The 21,308-nt window shown below is 34.8% G+C and overlaps 1 pseudogene; it reads left to right on the forward strand.

Moving 5' to 3' along the window:
- Nucleotides 1-10,477: 10,477 nt before the first annotated feature.
- On the forward strand, nucleotides 10,478-11,611 carry LOC144244154 (protein MEMO1-like; annotated as a pseudogene).
- Nucleotides 11,612-21,308: the final 9,697 nt, after the last annotated feature.

Genomic DNA, 21,308 nt, shown 5'->3' on the forward strand with positions numbered 1-21,308 from the left:
GGGAGACACAATCTGAAGCAGACTCTAGGCTCTGAGCTAGCCATCAGCACAGAAAGTGATGCCGGGCTCCAACCCACGAACTGTGAGATCATGACCTGAGCCGAAGTCGGCGGCTTAACTGACTGAGCCACCAAGGAGTCCCCAGAAAAACTATTTCAATCCATTGCTCAGGTCTGCACATTTCCTTCTAATGTTTTCACTTCAGTATAGGAGACTTACAGAAAAGGTGTGCTTGGTTTTGATTATGACTCTTTCATACTTATAGTCAGTTCTCAGGACTAAGAATAGAGTCAGCCCTTCCTCTGCAGAACATTAAGAGTTATTTAAATACTGCTTTGAAATCCTAGCAGTATTGAATACCTGCAATATCTGGCATTCAAGTTGTGTTCTAAATAGTTAGTTTGCTGAATTTAGTCTGATGTTTTCACACCATTGGACTTCTGTGGCAATTAATAACAGCCAATGCATTTCATAATTATAACAATAGCCATTATCTCCAGCTTTCAAGCCTGTCAGCCAATGCTTAATCTGGCATAGCTCCTTCTACTCATACTCAATGCCAACCCACCACAGGTAAAAGTCTTATTAATTTTTATCATAACACTGCCAGACACCAATACACTGTACTTAGCCTTAACCAAGTTGTTGACATGTGTTCAGCACTGTCACTATATCATCCTCAGGGTATACTGGTAGTAGTACTCCAAATACCAAGTGCCTTAGTCTGGGTTCTCCCTCAATACAGACTTTAAGACAAGGACTCAAGTAAAAGTATTCTTTTTGAGAATTAGTTACAGGAGTCCCCAGTTGGGGAAGTGGAGAAATGAAAAAGGGAAATGCAGAAAATAAATTTAAGATATGTTAATGAGCATGCTAACTATATGGAATATTGGGTCTCTGTTTTTTCAGGTATCCCTGGTACATGGTATAAAACAAGATTCAGTGTTGTCTCAAGGGGTAGATATTACTATATCCCAGTTTCGATCCATTATCAGTTAAAGGTACCTTAACAGCCTTTATACCATCAGCTAAGTTTACAGATGCCCTCCTTAGGAAGTCATCAGTGTAAATGAAAATAGGAAGGGCACCACTAGATTTGCTACACTTTTATTTTTTTATTTATTTTGTGTGTGTGTGTTTTTTTTTCTTTTTTTCTTTTTTTTACAAATAGTTTATTGTCAAATTAGTTTCCACATAACACTCAGTGCTCATCCCCACAAGTGTCCTCCTCCATGCCCATCCCCCCTCCCCCCCACATCCATCAGTCCTCAGTTTTTGTCAGCATTCAAGAGTCTCTCATGGTTTGCCTCTCTCCCTTTCCCCCACCATTTCCGCCCTTCTTCTCCCCCTTGTTCCTCCGTCAAGTTCCTCCTAATCCTCCTATACGTGCAAACATATGATATTTGTCCTTCTCTGCCTGACTTATTTCGCTCAGCATAACACCCTCAAGGTCCATCCATGTTGCTACACATGGCCAGATTTCATTGTTTCTCATTGCCATGTAGTATTCCATGGTATAGATAAACCACATCTTCTTGATCCATTCATCTGTTGATGGACACTTAGGCTCTTTCCATGTTTTAGCTATTGTGGAGAGTGCTGCTATGAACATTGGGGTACACATGCTCCTATGCCTCCTTTTGCTACACTTTTAATGCTAATGCATTTCTCCTAATAAAATTTGCATTTTGGAAAAAAATATGAAGTGTATTTGATTTAGGCTAATTGCTCATTAACTGAATGAATATCATTTGAAAGTTATCTGGATTTTAGCAAATGTAAAGATCGATGATTTAATTCAAACTTTGCTTTCATCCTTAAAAAATTTTTTTGAATCAACTCTTTGTTCCTAGAAATATACTCTCAAAGTTTGATCAAAGGAGCTGTAAATTTATTGTTAAATAAATTTTACAAATTATTTTCATGTTGAAAATGTTTAAAATTTTAACTTTAAGATGGTAAAGTCTAGAAGAGAAACATGATAAATTTATTCTATGAAAGTTCTTTATAATGAAGTCAAAACACAAATTTTGGGTGGCTGGATGGCTCAGTAAGTTAAACGTTTGAGTCTAGATTTCAGCTCAGGTTATGATCTCATGGTTCATGAGTTCAAGACCCACATCGGGCTCCATGCTGGCAATGTGATAACCGCTTGGGATTCTCTCTCTTTCTCTCTCTCTTTGCCAATTCATTATCTCTCTCTCAAATAAATTTAAAAAAGACCCACAAATTTTGCAATGGGTAAAATTATTGTTTAAGTTTTCTCAGAAGATCATGAAATATAGAGAGCATAGGCTCATGAATTTTTAAAAGTGATTAAGGTATAAAACTTTAAAAATAAATTGTAATCTTTAAGTATCTTATTTCAAATTAATATAAAATATTATTTCAACATAAAATATTGTTTAAAAAGCAAAACACATTGATTTAAATATTTTTTAAAAAGCAAAACACATTGATTCATTGACTTACTTATTCAACAAATAATTATTAAGTGCCTTTGTATTAAATGGTAGGGGAAAAAGCCATATTTCTTTATGGACAGATGATAAAAGATAAGCACATTGTTTAGGTTTTGAACAATGATAGTTGAAAATAATGAAAAGAGAGAAACAGAAAGAGAAATCTTCTTGTTATTAAAGGAGTTGTACAGAGAGTAGAGTATTAAATTTTGTGTAGTTAGCTTTTTAAATCTTTGTTGTGAAAAGGAATAGACAAATGAATTACAAATAGAGTAGGAGTCGACAAAAGAAGATTGAATGTAATGTGAAGCCCATAGCAAGTTTATAGTCTGTAAGGAATTATTTCATAGACAGTCAGAGATGGCTAATGGAAGAGGAAGAGTGTATTTAAAGAAGTCAATGTGGTAAAAAGACAAAAGAAAGTATCATTAGGGAAGTTGATAGAGAAACAGATGTTTACCAAAAGAAGTATTTTAATGGTGGTGGTAACCAGTGAGAAAGTAAAGGTGAAAGCATATCCCCCATTTTTCTAGGGTTGGGGGCAGAGTGACAGAAGAGCTCACATTTTATAGTTTCTATGTTCTTAGTGAAATATGAAAAGAATTAATCTGTTTTGACTGACTAATTCAATATTTAATGGAAAAAAGGTTTCCAAGAGAAAGGTATAGAATTCATATTTAGATTATTAGAAAATATATCAGAATTATTAACACTTGAAAGCTATTATAATTTGAGATTCTTATATTGAAAGGAGTTTCTTTAGCTTTGTCAGTGTCTCCCAAAATACTTGGATATGTATATGTATTCATGGTTGAGTTTATACAGGAAGTTGTCAGGTGAATAAAATGGAGGAAAAAGGGCCAAATTAACTATATTTTCAAAGGGATGGTTTTACTTATGGGGCACTGAAGACTAAGCGAGGAGCCAATATGGAAAAAGTTATTGGAAAGTTGGGAATTTAATGGATTGGGATATTAAGAAAAGACTTTAAAAATTGTGGTTACCATACTTGGGAAGTTGAGATAGAAAAATGTTTTTGTTTCAGTGTGGGAGGCTGAAGTTTGAGGGTTTTGTGTAATAAAATTTGGGTGATGATAGACTCTAAGATATTTAGAATGGTGGATGGCTCCAGAGAAGTTGAAGAAAATGCATTGGTAATGAAGAACAGTTTCAGAAAAAAAAAGTCAAAGAACTAAGAAACGAAAATAAATGAAAATAAATTTAAATTAATTCAAATTATAAAGAATAAATGACTATTTCTAAATGATATGATTTGAGTGAATAAAACTTCTCCATGAATCAAATATTTATCATCATGCATTCAAAAGGCAAAACATAAATTTATTGTGAAGTCATGTTTCTATAGTAGTAAAAACTCTTCCCAACCATTCATAAGTAACCACACTAAGCATTCTAATTTATAACTTAGTTTAATGACCATGTAAAGTAATTATCTAAACTACATCAATAAAGCTTATATTTATGTTTCTAAAATGTTTAATTTTGTAATATGTACAAATACAAGTTTATGTTCAACACATAATACTGTTTAGTTCTTCCTTCTTGACCAGTGTGGCCATTACAGGCCATTACAGGATTTTTGTCATGTTTTATTACACTAAAATTGACCTTGTTTATCCGAGTAAAACATGTTACAAAGTTTTTAAATTTCCAATTTTCTATATTATACCCTTCCCCAAATATCGTTTCAAAATACGTAAGACAAGCAAATTTTTAAGGTAGGATATTTTTTCATTTGAATGTGAAAGTTAAATAGGATTCTAGGAAATGTTCTTATTTAAATTTTTTCATCTGAGTGTTTAAAGTTGTTTGGGGGTGTTTATGCTAAAGCAATTGCTGTCAGCAACAATTAATTTGAATGCCAGTAAATGGTTCCTTGTGAGATCTGGTTATCAGATCCTTACTATAGCAAATGAATGTTTTATATACTCAGAAGTGCCACAAGTGAAGTTATGGCTTTAAACAGGTGTAATAAGATTGACTGCTAGAATTTTTTCTTATTCTCACCTACCTTCTACTGAGTAGAATATCACTGAAAGTAATAGCTGTGGAACGTTTGCCCTGTCTTGTAAAATTTCACCTTCCTAGCAGAGTGAGTTGGCAAACAAGTGCTCAAATAGGTAACCACAGATCTAATTTTGGGAGAGTAGTTTGTCAGTCATAAAAACATAATCCACGAGCACCAGGAGGAGAACTTAACATTGTGAATGTCAAACTGGGGTGATTTTGAATCATAGGAAGTCTGAAAAACTCCCTCATAGTTCTGTGAATTCTCAAAGCTTTTGTATCTTTAAATTCTCTTCAGACTCTGGGTATCTGTTTCCATTACTCTGGTCACTGCCTTGATTCTTGTTAATCCAGATGTCTGAGGTCCTTTTCCAATCTACCTCAAATTCACACATACATACAACTTTAGATTTTTATATTGAACGTAATAATATTTACTAAAATTCAGGGGAGATATATAGCAAAGTAAGGAAGACAATAGATGTCTCTGGAAACATGTGGTAATGAAGGCTTTTGGTCTCTACTATAGAATATCTGTCATTGACCCCTCATTTGTATATGTTTCCTCTTGTTCTGCTCCTTTCTTCCTTGTTTTTCTTTCCTTTTCCCCCTTCAAAAGAAGCATAAAATATATTTTACCTCATTTGTCTTGATTATCAGTTTAGCCATTCTCTATTCCCTTGACTGTTACATCTATTTAAATCTTCATGTCTTTCCTCCTGTATTCGTTTCTGAGGGCTGCCATAACAAATCACCATAACCTAATGGCTTAAAGCAATATCAATTTATTCTCTCACACTCCGGAGACTAGAAATCCCAAATCATGGTGTTTGCAGGTCCATGCTTCCTCTGAAGGCTTTAAGGGATATTTCTTCCTTGTCTCTTGCAGTTTCTGATGGCTTTGAGAATTCATTGACCTGTAGGTGTGTAACTCCAATACTTGTCTTCATGTGACCTTCTCTTCTTCCTGTGTCTTGTGTCTTTGCTCTTTTATCTCTTATAAAAACACTTATTATTCCATTTAAGGCTGTAAAATCATTGGATTTAGGGAACTTGGGTAATCCAGAATGATCTTAAGATTTTTAACTTGATGAGAACTTCAAAGATTTCTTTTTCCAAATAAAGTCTTATTCATGGGTTCAGAGGATTAGGAAAGAGACGTGTCTTTTGAGGGCCAATATGCAATGCACTTGGCAGTCTATCCAAAATGCATATCCAGAGGACTGCTTTCAAGATATTCCCCTCCCCACCAAGAGCTATGTGTGCCAGCTAAAGATTCATAACAGATATTTTTCACTCCTTTACAATAAATCAGATGAATGAAGTCAGAGAAAGGTAGAATTCTTTAATGGTCTATGATTAGGGCAAATGTGAGGAAATACAAAAAGTCTTGAGAGCTTTAAAGAGTTTGATGGTTATGCAATTATTGCCAAAAAGTAGTTTGCAATCTGACTTTCACAATCACTCTAAATGTTAAAAAGGAATACTGCTTAGGGGCTCCTAGGAGGCTCAGTTGATTGAGCTTCGGACTTCACCTCGGGTCATGATCTCACAGTTCCTGAGTTCATCAGCTGTGCTGACAGCTCAGAGCCTGATTCCTGCTTAGGATTCTGTGTCTCCCTCTCTCTGCCCCTACCCACTTGTGCTCTGTTTCTCTCTCTCTAAAATAAACAAACATTAAAACATTTTTTAAAATACTGAATACTACTTAACTGTGTATTCGTTTTTGTTTTGTTTTTTTTTTTATCACGTAAGTACTTTTAAAATATCTGATTCATTCTTTGCTCTTTCATTGTAGGATAGGAATTAAACTATTCTACCTGTTAATTTAGGGGTTAGGCTAGTATTGAGAAGCTGAGCAGCAAAAGAAGGGATTGCAATAATCTACTCAAGTGTACCTGGGCTATTGCTCACTCTCCTCCAGCGAGGCAGAGAAGAGATGTTGTGGCAACAGGGCAGCAAGTTCTATGGCAGCAGATGAAGGTAATATAGCTGTGGCTAAGGAATTCACAGTGTTTAAATAAACAACGTCAGCAATGAGGACTTTGCTATTGGACATACAGTCGTGAGTGGATAAAAAACAATAGAATTTCATGTGGTCATCTTCTCAGAAAATGCATTCATCTTGCCTGTTATCTCAAAGTGTCCTGCAGTTGTGTGCTTGACACCTGCCATGGCTCCACTCTGCAGGAAATGGGAGTGAAGTGCCAGGCACACGAGTGGCTGAGCCACCAAGACTTGGGACAAAAGTGGTGACATATATGGAGAAAAAGAAAGGGGTCCTTGGGTCCTGGTAATTGCTGGGAAGCATGTGTCTCTTCCCCTGGCTGTTGTTATTTATACGAGTGTTCAGTTTGTGACAGTTCATCAAGTTGTATACTTATTTGTGAACTTCTCTGTATGAATATAAATAAAATGTTAAACAGTCTTTTTTTAACGTTCAAATTCAAGTGTCAAGCTTTTTCTTAGGGCTTTTATTTTCTTTTAGATTTGGTCCTTTGTAAGTTTCATGACAAATCATTTTGATATAATCCTATATAATTTTTTTCCAATTTATCACAGTAAAATATATATAACATATAATTTACCATCTTAACCATTTTTAAGTGTACAGTGGTATTAAATACATTCACAATGTGCAGCCATTACCACCATCCATCTCCATAACTCTTTTCTTCTTGTAAAATGAAAACTTTATACCCATTAAACAGTAACTCAATTCCCTCTTCTCTCTACTCCCTGGTCTAGTCATCATTCTACTTTCTGTCTCTATGATTTTGACTCTTTGAGTACTTCATATAGGTGAATCATATGATATTTACCTTTATTGTGAGTGGATTATTTTACTTGGCATAATATCCTCAAGGTTCACCCATGTTGCACCATATTCCTTTTTAAGGTTGAATAATATTTCATCATATGTATATACTACATTTTACTTACCTGTTCATCTGTCAATAGATACTTAAGTTGCTTCTACCTTTTAGCTATTGTAATAAGGTGGCTATGAACATGGGTGTATAGATATCTCTTTGCAACTGTGCTTTCAATCGTTTAGAGTATATATATACACACTCAGGAGTAGAATTGCTGGCTAATAGGATAATTCATTTTTAAAATTTTGAGGAATACCCATACGTTTTTACATAGTGGCGGTACTACTTTACATTCCCACTAGCAATGCACAAGGGTTCCAATTTCTCCATATCTCACCACTATTTGTTGCTTTCCACTGTTTTTGATAGTAGCCATCCTAGTGGATATGAAGTAGTTTCTCATGGGAGTTTTGATTTACCTTGATGAGCATCTTTTTATGTGTCTATGGCTATTTGGATATTTTTTTTTTTTGAGAAATGTCTGTCCCAGCCTTTGCCCATTTTTAAATTGGGTTATTTTGATTGTTGTTGATTTTTAAGATTTTCTTATATATCCTAGGGTTGATCCCTGATCAAATATGTAATTTGCAAGTATTTTTACCCTTTCTGTGGGTTGCCTTTTTACTGTGCTGATAGTACTTTTGGTGTACTCTTTTTGTTATTCATGAAGTCTATTTTGTCTATTTTCTATTGTCTGTGATTTTGGTGTCATATCCTAGAAACCACTGTCAAATCCAACGTCATGCAGTTTTGTCCTGCTGTCTTCTAAGATGCTACTGTTTTAGATCTTACATTAGAGCCATGGATTCATTTTGAGTTAGTATTTGTATACGGTATTAGGTAAGGGTCCAACTCTATTTTCTTATATCTAAAAACAGGAAGACAAAAGTTCTCCTTTAAAAACTCACAACATTTTTCAAATTGAGAGGATATTTTAACTTTCTATTACTATATATATATAATGCTATCATATACAGTGATTCAGTTCTAAATGAAAAGTTAACTGGTCTCATTTTTGAATACTTTTTATAATAAGGTAACAACTGAAAGATATGAAATTTATTTTGATNGTATGAACTACTGCTTTAAAAAAAAAGAAAATTGAATTAAAAGCCTAGAGACTGGGAACAGCATAGAGTTTTCAGAATAAACTGTTGTCATTATAGAAAAGCCACTGGATTTCCTGGGCTTCATGTGCTTTAGTTTGATCATTGCATAATTAGAGACTTGCATCAGGAACACACCTATAATTTTCTCTAAAATCCATTCTATCAATAGAGGCAGTTTTATTAAAAAATATACTAGATGCTATAATTTATAATCTCAAAGGACTCTCTTCATCCATTGTACAAGTCACCTCCAGCTAGTGATTAGAGTCAAGGTTGTAAATGGCATATAATTCACCACATCCTGATATTCAAATAGCCAAAGGCTAAATTGGCATCGATGTACTAATTGTGGAAAGTGTAAAGTTGTGAATAAAATATGTTTTCATTAGAAAAACAATGGTATGGTGTTTGTGAAATAAATAAAAATGCACATGAGACTATGTTTTAAGGAGGGATCTAAGCTGATTAGAAGGAAATGATCAGGATTTTGGCAAATACAGTTGTTTTAGGAAAAAAAATCTCTTTATTTAATCCATGATATCAGATACACTTTTAACACTTGAGCCATGACAGTTAATTAAAGTGGGGCAGTAGAATGAATAAAGATATTCTAGCCATCACTATATTATTTTTATGTATGTAAATATACACATGCATTTAAACATCAAGTAATTAGACAAAGCAAAATGTATTAATGTGTTTTAATTCCCACATTAGGACTAAAAGGATGTTTTGTTATTCTAGGTCTCTAAAGTCATCTTTAAAACAATATACATGTAACAATATATATGTTACATATATTATATATAACACATATGTATGTTTAACAATCTATAATATATCTGAGAAGTGCATTGCTATGCCCTGGTCTGTTCCAAATAGACCTCCTTTGGGTTCATGCTTCCAGGTAATTTTATGAAATATTTTTTTTGGTTCCACTATATGCTTAATTTGAACAGGTCAGAGTCCTATTCATTCATATTGGGAAAAGGAAAGTGGGGTTTCTTATATGGAACATGCAGTATAGTGGTGGACTGACTGCAAATACTAGTTTTGTAATATAGTTTCTTATATGTGATTTGTTACTATAAATTTGGCAACACTACGTGTAATTCTTATTTGAACATAAATGTAATAATTATTTTGGCTCCCTGCTAAACAGGAGGTAGCTTTATCGAATTTTTATCATTAGGTGGGGAGTGATGAATGGATATACTGATTCAACAAGGGACTGAAACCTTGCGTTAAAAAGCAAAACAAAAAACTAGGTCATAGTAGTGGGGCTGAATGATGTAATCTAATGTAAGCATGTGGGATGGGAGTGGTTCAAGACAAAATCTGGGGAAAGCTGAAGTATTTTATTTATGTGAAGACCTTTATAGGAACTTTAAACTGATGAGGGCAAAAGACTGTGTGTAAACAGTATCTGGGAAGTTCCTACTATTTACTTTGTCACTACTTTGCCCAATATTAATTTCAAGACAACTTAGGAACTAAAAATGAAGAGATTCTATGTTGGAATCATACTTAATAGTCATATTTAATCTATGGGTGGATAATATTATGTATCTTCTTGGCTGGGCCATGATGCTCAGGTCTGTGGTCAAACACTATTTTGGACTTTTCTGTTAGGTCTTTCAGCTGAGATTAGTATTTAAATCTGTGTGGGCCAAGGGGTTGTTCGGCAGAATCCGCCACATCTGGGGAGCAGCACCCATGCCGGGCTAGGACCAGAGTGTGGGTGAAGCTGTGGGAGGCCCCATTTGCTGGCGGTCACAGAACTTTGTGGTGATTGTTGCTTGCCTCCCCCACCTCCCTGGCTGCCATCGCCTCCTGGGCTGCAGCCTCCTTCTTTTCCTCCTTCTCCTGTCTGGCTGCTCCCTTTTGTGCTGCCGCCTCCTCCTGGACTGGGCTCTTGGTGTCTTGTCCCCTCCTGGAGATGTTCCTGTCACTATCGACTCCTTATTCATGCTCCTGCACAGGAGGAGGCACAGGCATCAAGATGTCCAACCGAGTGGTGGTCAGGGAAGCCGCTCTCACCAGGAGCTAGTACATAGCCTGAGGACTGCAGCTGACTACAGTGGCGATAAGGTTAGCTTTCACAAGTGCAGGCTGCAGAAAGACCCGCTAGAGCTGTTACTGCACCCCATGCAGGATATATGTACTGTGGGTCTTGTGCTGCCCACCCTTACAAACAAGTGGATCCAGCTACTGCCTGGAGAAATTTTACCCTGCGGTCTTCTCATCCTGTGCCTCACTCGCGATGTGTACTTTCCAGTGTGTATGTACAGAAAACACCTCTGTATGACCTTCATACTGATCAAAAGGTTTTCAAGAACTAGAGAAGATAGGAATGTTTGAATGCATGTCTCTGTAGACAGATGAGGATGAACATAGTATTGAAATGCATTTGTCTTATGTAGCTAAAGCCATGGAAAGCTATGAGGATGAGTTTACTATTATTCCTGTACTAGTCGGAGCATTGCATAAATCATAATAACAGGAGTTTGGAAAACTCTTCAGGAAATATCCAGTGGATCCTAGTAATCTCTTTGTGGTTTCTCCTAATTTCTGCCACTGGAGTCAAAGATTCTGTTACAGCTACTATGGTGAATCCCAGGAGAAGATTTATAGATCCATTAAACATCTAGATAAAATGGGCATGAGTATTATAGAACAGTTGACCCCAGGGGCGCCTGGGTGGCTTAGTCGGTTGAGCGTCCGACTTTCGCTTAGGTCATGATCTCGCGGTTCGTGGGTTCCAGCCCCGCGTCGGGCTCTGTGCTGACTGCCAGCTAGGAGCCAGGAGCCTGTTTCAGTCTGTGACTCCCTCTCTCTCTCTGACCCTCCCCTGCTCACGCTGTCTCTCTCTCTCTCTCTCTCTGTTAGAAATAAAAAAAATATATATCTTAAAAAAAAGAAAAGAACAGTTGACCCCATATTAGCAATCACTTGAAGAAATACCATAATTCTATATGTGAAAGACTTCACTCAAGTGTTATTAAATGCTATCACAGAGCTCCAGAAAAATGGAATGAATCTGAGCTATTCCTTTTTTGATTATGCCCAGTCAAGCCAGTATAGAAACTGCCAAGATGCTTCAGTGAGTTTTGTAGCAAGAACACTCATGGTCTGAACCCTCAGGCTCTGAATCCCCAGTGAGGCCACCTGCACATACTCATTCTCTGTCTGGAGTCACAGCCTAGCCTTTACCAAGATACTGGTCCTGGTTTGGGGGATTCTAGAATCTCAAACTAATAGAATTTTCCTTCCTTAAACTCCTTAAAAAATGCTTTATAGTTTAGGGTAGTGGAAGCAAGCTGACATCAAAATATTTTGATCCAAAGAGATGATGGGGTGCCTGAATGGCTCATTTGGTTAAGTGTCCCACTCTTGATTTCAGCTCAGGTCATGATCTCAAGGTTTGTGAGACTGAGCCCCATGCTTACAAGTATAGAGCCTGCTTGAGATTCTCTCCCTCTCCCTTTGTCTCTTCCCCCCAAATATATACATATATACACTTAAAAACAAAACAGATGGCACTGTAAAAAAATGACAGTGTAAAGGCCCAATTGTGATAGCTTTCTGAAAATGACTTGTAAAGCATTTATCATACTCTCCCTCCTTTCCTTCCTTCCTTCCTTCCTTCCTTCCTTCCTTTGGAGAGCACAATCGGGGGAGGGATAGAAAGAGAGGAAGAGAGAGAAAATCCCAAGCAGGCTCCACACTGTTAGCACAGAGCTCAATGCAGGGCTCAAACTCACCAACCATAAGCTCATGACCTAAACCGAAATTAAGAGTTGGATGCTTAACTGACAAAGCCACCCAGGTGCCCCCCACTTACCATATCCTAAATCTACACTCTTTGTACACTGATGTACATAATTCCACAAAGTTTTGCAATTCCATAGTTTTGCAAATTCTACATAAAGGGTGGAAGCTTTTTAATAAAGAAATTGTATTTGTAAATGATCTGTATTAAAATATAATAAATTCCCAGTTATCTTCAATTACTATTGTGTTGTACAATAGATAACTTTTATTTGAGTAGCTAACATAAAGGGAGACACAACTCAAAAGAAAAGTTAAATCCAGGACTTTAAGTAAAACAGAGTGCCCTCCATCCAACTGGCTAAATTCCTGAAAAGAGCAAGAATTACCTCCCCTGAGCAAGAGAGAATTCTGCTGACAGATGGCCTTCAGAATTTAACTGCAATATAGTCTCGTCCCTGAATATCCAGCTTATGGCCTTCAGACCTAAGTTGTACATTTTGGTCTTGCCAGCCTCCATAATCATGTGAGACAGTTCCTTAAAGTATAATCTTTATTTATATCCTTATCCTATTCTGTTTCTGTAACAAATAGAGAAGAATCCTAACAAATAAAATGCATATATATAAGTTAAGTTCACAAGGCCCTTCATTATTTTATATATCACTGTTCTTTCTAAATAATAATAATTTTTGATGGATCCACACTAGGAGTATTGGTTAAAAGGTAATTTTTGTAGCTTGCATTGAAAAACTCCAAGCAATCAAATATTAGACATCCTGGGACAAGGTTATAAACCTAAATTTTGATATTTAGAATTTGATTTCACATTTCTGACTTCCAAGTCTGTGGTCTATCTACATTATCGTAGTTTCTTTCAGCTTAACTCCAGTAGAGAAGTTGGATGTAAATTATTCTCTGTGAGAAAGAGGAAAAAAATCTGTGCTTTTAATCTTGGTGGCTATTTTAACTATCTTTAGAGATTTGCCTAAAGTCACTAGATTTTCTCATAATATATTTCCTTAAAATGAAATGTACTTTTCAGAAATGTTCAGTAATCTCTTTAATACTATACTATTTAGTACTTTAATGAGCACTTTTATCATGCAATTTTAATTCTTTTCATCTCTGGTAATGATCTTATTACCTATATCCATATTAATGAATCTCTTCCTTATAATATCTACTTTATGGACATTTAAATTTAAGGATATATAATCTAAATATGTCATTAATGCAGAACTTCTAAGTTTGTTCATAATAAATTAATTTATTCAGCTCTACTAGTTAACCTCTGAATTGGTTTTCAAAGATTTTCTACAGGAGTGGCTATATAATAATCAGTTTGGGATGAAAATGAATGTATTCTTTGGAATTGCAAAGTACTAGTTTATTATTTAGTTGAAGAGGTAATTCGTTTCTTCAGAGAATGGAAAGAGTGATCAGACTGTCAACACTGATTTATACTAGTATATTCCAACCAGTCATCTATAGTAAGAGAGCTAAGTCAGAACTATTAATGTTCTGGGGCGCCTGGGTGGCTCAGTTGGTTGAGCATTGACTTTGGCTTAGGTCTTAATCTCATGGTTCATGAGTTTGAGTCCTGAGTCAGGCCCTGTGCTAACAGCTCAGAGCCTGGAGCCTGCTGCAGATTCTGTCTCTCTCTCTCTCAAAAATAAACATTAAAAAATATACCTAAAATAAAAAAAAGAACTGTTGATGTTCCTCCAAACTTTCTATCATTTAATATTTTCTACTTTATTAAATTGTATTTAAATGATAGGTATAAAATAAGGTAAATAATAAAGGACAAAGGAAAATGTATTGCTATTTTAATCATAAAATTTTTACAGGATGGGGACGCCTGGGTGNGATGTATGAGATTTTTAAATATTCAATTACTTTAACTGTATTGTATGAATATTTAGAACTTTGAACTTTATTTGTAATTGGTTTTGCACTGGTATTATAATCATGGCTTACATCTCATGACTAAATAATGTGGATCTTTCCCTCAGTACTGACTCAAATATATTGGTTTGGTATAACACAAAGTTTTCAGAAATCAGTGACATTTTTGCCACTTTTGGTCATAATGTTTCTTTCTGGACAGAGATATTAAAGTTTAAATATAATCTCTTCCTCATAGAAAAGTCAGGCTTGTACCAAATCATCAAGCCCCAGGAAGTAAATAAAACTTTTACCTAGAGTTCAGGCTGATTCTAGTATACCTTTTATCTAAAGAAGCCTTTTTGTGTACCTTTTATCTAAAGAAGCCTTTTTGTGTACCTCATGTTAAAGTTCTATTTTTTGTATGGTGAATCTCTTTACTTGAATCCCCACCCTTCTGTTAAAATCAGCCTAACCATACTGTTATGTCCCAGGTTGACTTAATTGACTTGATACTAGTGCAACTGATTTTAAATCTATTAAGTCCTGATAGCAACTGATTTTAAGTCTATTAAGTCCTGATAGTAACTTGCTAGATTTTACTTGTGACAATTCATATTACCTTCTACCCCAGCTCTGTGGTGTTTGTACCATGATAAAGGGTCTCAGGCTAAATAAATTTACTCTCTGATTCAAGCTCTTGTGCTAATGTGATGTTTTATAAGACACTTTTGTGATTTTGTGTGACACTTAGAATAGTGAGTATCTTGACCCTTTTTTCTATATCGAATTCAGTTAATAAGGACATAAAGATAGTATTGGTTTAATACATATTTGTAGATATACTTTAAAAAGAGTCACTGAATTCAAACAAATCTAAAAACAAGTATTAGTGGAATGTTGATGAATAGTGGTGTTAATTATTCTCACTTCATTTCCTTTGCCTAAGTATGCTTCTGGTNATAATAAAGCTGAACAATGCCATAATTAGGTATTACTAATGCTACCCCCAATTTGTAACTACTGTGTTATTATTCAGTGGTGACCACTAGAATCTTTAATCATTCATATAATGGTTAATTTTATGTGTCAACTTGACTGAATTCTCAGATAATTTGACTAGATGTTACTTCTGGGTATGTTTGTGAAAAAGGTTTCTGGATGCAATTAGCATTTGAATTGGTGAGTTGAGGAGAGCAGATTGCTTTCCCCTGTGAATAGTAATCATTTAATCCACTGAAAAACTGAATAAAACAATCAGGGTAAGAAAGAATGTGCTTTCTCAGCCTGACTGCATGAGCTGGAAGTCAGTCCTCTCCTGCCTTCAGACTGGTTTTTACCTCATCAGCCTTCTGTTTCTCAGAACTATACTACCAGCTTTCTTGGGTCTCCAGGTTGCAGATATCTGGAGATATGTTTGTCTATCTATCTTTCTATGAGAGAGACAGGGTATATATAAAAGTATATGTATATTTTTCCTTTTGGCTTTGTGTCTTGGAGTACTCTGGAATTCTTGGAGTACTCTGCCTAATCTGATTCACTTAAGATGTCTTTTCTTATCAATAAAAATTTCAATCAATGCACTAACTCTTAGTTCAACATAGTTAGTTCCTAACAGTCTATGGTCATCTCCAACATGGTGAGCTGATGTTTGCCTAGGCCATTTAACTTTGCCATTTTTTTCTATATTTCTATATTTAAAAATATTTTCTATACATTCACTTTATAGCAGCTGTAACTGCTATGTTACAGCACATATATGTGTAAATTGTTTTTTTAAAGTCTTTGTCTTTTAGATGTACACCTGCAAACATGTTTTTTGATTCCTCTGTCATACATTTTTATTTTAATGTAGACAAATAAAGGCAATACCATCAAATGGACACTTCATTATTTTGCCAACTGGGTATATAATATTTCAATGTTATTGACTTAATAATTTCCAAATATTTTTCTGGTGTCTGGGTCATATCAGTAAGAATAAAAAAATATATGAATTGTTCTGAATTATTTCAAACAGGACAGATATAAACCATAAACAAAAACATAGCAAATAAAGAAATGACAGAATGTAGTGGAAGTTGATAAGTATCAAGGGAAAAATTATTAAAACATGTTAAGGAAGTTAAGGAGTATAGGTTTACCATTTTATATAGGGTAAAGAGGGGCGCCTAGGTGGCTCAGTCTGTTAAGCGACGACGGACTTCGGCTCAGTTCATGACCTAACAGTTCGTGGGCTGGAGCCCCGCATCAGACTCTGTGCTGACAGCTAGCTCAGAACCTGGAGCCTGTTTCAGATTCTGTATCTCCGTCTCTCTCTGACCCTCCCCTGCTCGCATTCTCTCTCTCTCTCAAATAAGTAAAAACATTAAAAAAAATTTTAAATAGGGTAAAGAGAGTAGGCTTCAAGGTAAAGGTAATATTTGAACAAAGACTTGATGGTGTTGAAAAAATTGGTTTTGTAGAGCTGAAGGAAAAATTTCTAAGCAGAGTTTAATAGCCAGAACAAAACCCTAATGAGGAAGAATATCATGTGTGTTATAAGAACAAAAAAATCTTATGCAAAGTAGGCCAGAGAAATGGTAGTAGGGAATAGGATGTCCTACTAATAATAAAGAGCTAATTTATTAATAACTGCACAGGACAGCAGGTGGTCACTGTGACTTTCCAAGGAAACTAGGATGTAAGGTCACCCTATTGCAGGCTGTTGTAACAACTTTCTTTTACAATGAGAATAGAAGAGTTGTTGCAGAGTTTTGAGAAGATGGGTTACATGATCTAACTTGAATTTTTAAGTAGCTGCCACACACAAAAAAAATGTTATTTGAATGAATGACAGATTACTCTGGCTGCTATGTGGATAGTAAATTCTAAGGGAGGTGGTGGTGAGGTTATGAAAGCAGGAGATCAGCTAGGATGTATTATCATATAACCAAGGTTAAGACTGTGCTTGAATATGGTTGTAGCTATGGAAATGGTGAAATATGGTTAATATTTTAATCTATTTTCAAGATAGAACCTCAAATATTTCTTGATAGATTGGATAAGACACAAGGGAGAAAGAGAAGAGCCATAAATATGTCTGATTTCTTAGGTCTGAGGAAACCATTGAACGGTATATGAGAGATTGTAGACCTAGTAGGTTTGTGGAACAAGTATCAGAAGTTTCATTTAAAGTTTTATTAGCCAAGTGGAGGTGTTAGTAAGTGTTTATAAAATGTCTGTCTGGTTAGATAGAGATATATACTGAATCTAAAAAATAATTATAATTTGGAGTGGTATGCAATGATTTGTAAATCCATGAGACCAAAGGAGATTACTAAGACTGACTGTAAATAGAGAAGAGGATCAAGTATCAAGAGTTCTTCAAAAATTATTCATTCAATAATTATTTGTTATGCCAAAAAATAGAATAAGAAAAAATACGTATCTGTTAACAGACCCCATAGGTGGTCAGAAAATCCGTAGTGTGATGTCTTGCAAGATAAATGAAAACAACATCCATTTTTCCTGAGAGTATATGTCTCTTTTTTGACAAGATATTTTTCCTCATGTTACAAATTCTGTTTATTATATATAATTTATGTTTAAATATTTATTTGTGAGACCAAATTTCCCTAGTCTAGTACTGCAATCATTCCTTTCATAATTATTCATTTATGAGGAGGGGTTAGGAGAGAGACAGGGGGAAAGAGAAAGAGAATGAGCATGCAAGCAGTGAAGGGGCAGAAGGAGAGAGAGAATTTTAAGCAGGCTCCATGCCCAGGGCAGAGCCCGATGCAGGGCTTGATCTCATAACTGTAAGATCATGATCTGAGCTGAAATCAAGAGTTGGTGGCTTAACCAACTAAGCCACCCAGGTACCCCTTCATAACTATTCTTTATGTTGAGAAATATAGAACGGCATATAGGTAGAAGTGAGATGGACAACTATGAGAAAAAACCATAGATATCTAATAAATTGTTAGATCTCATATACAAATGGGAAATTGCGAGTCAAATGTGTAATTAGCTTCTAAAAATCTTACTGGAAGTAAATATTAAATTTGAATTCCAGTTAAGCAGTCTGACTTGAAGTTCAAACTTTCTTTCAAATCAAAACCATTTCCCCAAATATTGTCTACTAAAAATAATTAACTCCTTCCTCTCCTTCATCAAGAATCCCTGGCTAAATTTAGGAATTTTGCATTTCTCAGGTATATTTTGCAAACTATTGACTAGTTTCCAGTTCTCCATATTGCCATCCCTCCCATTCCTTCATCTAAATTGTACCAGGGAAATGTATTTGTAATGTGGTTACAGACTTACCACCCTCCTATTTAAAATTTCCCTTTCCTATAGGATAAGTACAACTGTGTTTGTAGGGTGTAAAATATCCTTTGGTTGCAGCTAAATTTTCATCTCATTTTTCTATTCAGGAACCCATTTTTTATTGTGACATATTGTATTAGGTTTAGGCATAGAACATAATGATTTGAAAAATGTACATATTGCAAAATGATTACCACATGAAGTCTAACATCCATCACCGTACATAATTGCATTTTTTTTCTTATAATGAGAATTTTAAAAATATACACCCTGAGCAACTTTCATATATACAAACAGTATTGTTTACTGTAGTCACCATGCTATACAGTACATCTTCAAGACTTAGTTATCTTATCACTGGAATTCTATGCCTTTTAACCTCCTTCAGCCATTTTGTACATCCTTCATCCACCTGCCTGTGGCAACCAGTAATCTGTTCACTGTACCTATGAATTCAAGTTTATGTGGATTTTTAAAATTAGATTCCACAGATAAGTGAGATTATATAGTATTTTTCTTTCTCTCTGACTTATTTCATTTAGTATAATGTTCTCAAGTTTCATCCATCTTGTTTCAAATGACAGGATTTATTTTTTGGGTATCTAAATTATATACATATTAATATAAATTACATTATTATAAATTATATATACCAAATTTTCTATATCCATTCATCCATTCATTGATAATTTTCTGTTTCCATGTCCTGGTTATTGTAAATAATTCTGTAATGAACATGGGGGCACAGATATTTTTTCAAGATATTCATTTTGTTTTCTTCCAACAATTACTCAGAACTGGAATTGTTAGATCATATGATAGTTCTATTTTTAATTTTTTTAGAAACTTCCATACTATTTTCTGTAATGTCTGTACTAATTTACATTCCTAGCAACAGTACACAAAGATTCCCTTTTTGTCACATCCTCTCCAACACCCATTATTTCTTGTCATTTGAAAAATAATCATTCTCATTGATGTGAAGTGATATCTCATTGTGGTTAGGATTTACACTTCCCTGATGATCATTGATGAGCATCTTTTCATGTATCTCTTGGCCATTTGATTGTCTTCTTTGGACAAGTGTCCTCTGCCCATTTTTTAATCAGATTTAATCAGGTTTTTTTTTTCCTATCAGTTTGTATAAGTTCTTTATATATTTTGGATATTAGATCCTTATCAGATATATGGTTTTCAATTTTTTTCATATTCTGAAGTTACCTTTTCATTTTTTCCTTTGCTGTAAAGAGCTTTTTAGTTCAATGTAGTCCTATGTGTTTATTTTTGTTTTTGTTAAATCCAAAACATCATTGCCAAGACTTATGGCAAGGAGCCAGCCACTATGTTTCCTTCTAGAAGTTTAAGCCTTATGTTTAGGTAATCTATTCAGAGTTGTTTTTGTGTATGGTATAAGATAGTGATCCAATTGTATATCATTGACTCCTTTATCACAAAATACTTTGTATATACATGGGTTCATTTCTGGGTTCTCTATTGTATTTCATTGATCTGTGTGTCTCTTTTATGCCCATAGCATACTATTTTAATGCCTTCAGCTTTGTTCTTTCTTTGGTTATCTGGGTCTTTTGTGCTTCCATAGAGATTTTAGGACTATTTGTTCTATTTCTGTGAAAAATGCCATTGGAATTTTGATAGAGATTGCATTGACTGAATCTGTAGATCGTTTTTGGTTGTGTGGACATCTGACAACATTAATTCTCCCAATCCATTAGCATGGAATAACTTTCCATTGATTTGTGTCTTCTTCAGTTTCTTTCCTCAATATCTCACAGTTTTTAGTATATGAATCTTTCACCTCCTTAGTTCAATGTATTCCTAGGTATTTTATTCTTTTTGATGCATTTGTAAATGAATTTGTTCTCTTTATTCCTGTTTATGATAGTTTATTATTTGTACATAGAAACACAACAGATTGTTGTGTATTTATTTTGTATGCTACACATTTGCTAAATTCATTTATTAGGTCTAACAGATTTTTGTGGAGTCTTTAGGGTTTTCTATATATAATATCACGTGTTCTGCATATTTTAATCTCATTTTTCCCACCAAGTTACACATTTTAAAATTTATACTTCACTAAGCCATTTGCAGGTTCTTCTTTTTTTTTTTTTTTTAATATTTTTTATTTATTTCTAGGAGAGAGAGAGAGAGAGACAGCGTGAGCAGGGGAGGGTCAGAGAGAGAGGGAGACACAGACTCTGAAATTGGCTCCAGGCTCTGAGCTGGCAGTCAGCACAGAGGCCGACGCGGGGCTCGAACCCACGAACCGCGAGATCATGACCTAAGTGAAAGTCGAACGCTTAACCGCCTAAGCCACCCAGGCGCCCCCATTTGCAGATTCTTCTATTGGCACTTATCTTTATGTTTTCTATCCCCTTGTAGTATGTACTTTTTCTGATTTGTTAAATATATTCTTCCAGACAAAACTTCCAAGATCTTTTCTAAAGTCCTTCTTGATACCATATCTGTCTCTAATATGCCAACTTAATTAACTCCTATATGCATATGTACTTTATATACTGGGTATAATTATGCATTATTTTTATTTTTTAAATTCCATGTGTATTTGTTGTTTTTTTTTATTTAACTGATTAAAAGTTCCTCTAAATTCCAACTTCTCTATTTATACAGTTGAGTACATGAAGAACACAACATATTTTTTTTAACTAAAAAGTTTGCCTAAAAGCGTAGAAACCATTGTGAACTTTAAAGCATTATAATCAGTACATTCAGTCTAAGCTTTTATATTTCCTATTGTCTATAAGCAATGCAACTTTGCATGCAGAAAACACAAAAACAAAAGATCCTAAGAGAGACCAATTTAGATATAACACAGACAT

This window comes from Crocuta crocuta, unplaced genomic scaffold, assembly GCF_008692635.1.
Source record: "Crocuta crocuta isolate KB4526 unplaced genomic scaffold, BGI_CrCroc_1.0 scaffold724, whole genome shotgun sequence".
Taxonomy (NCBI): Eukaryota; Metazoa; Chordata; class Mammalia; order Carnivora; family Hyaenidae; genus Crocuta; species Crocuta crocuta.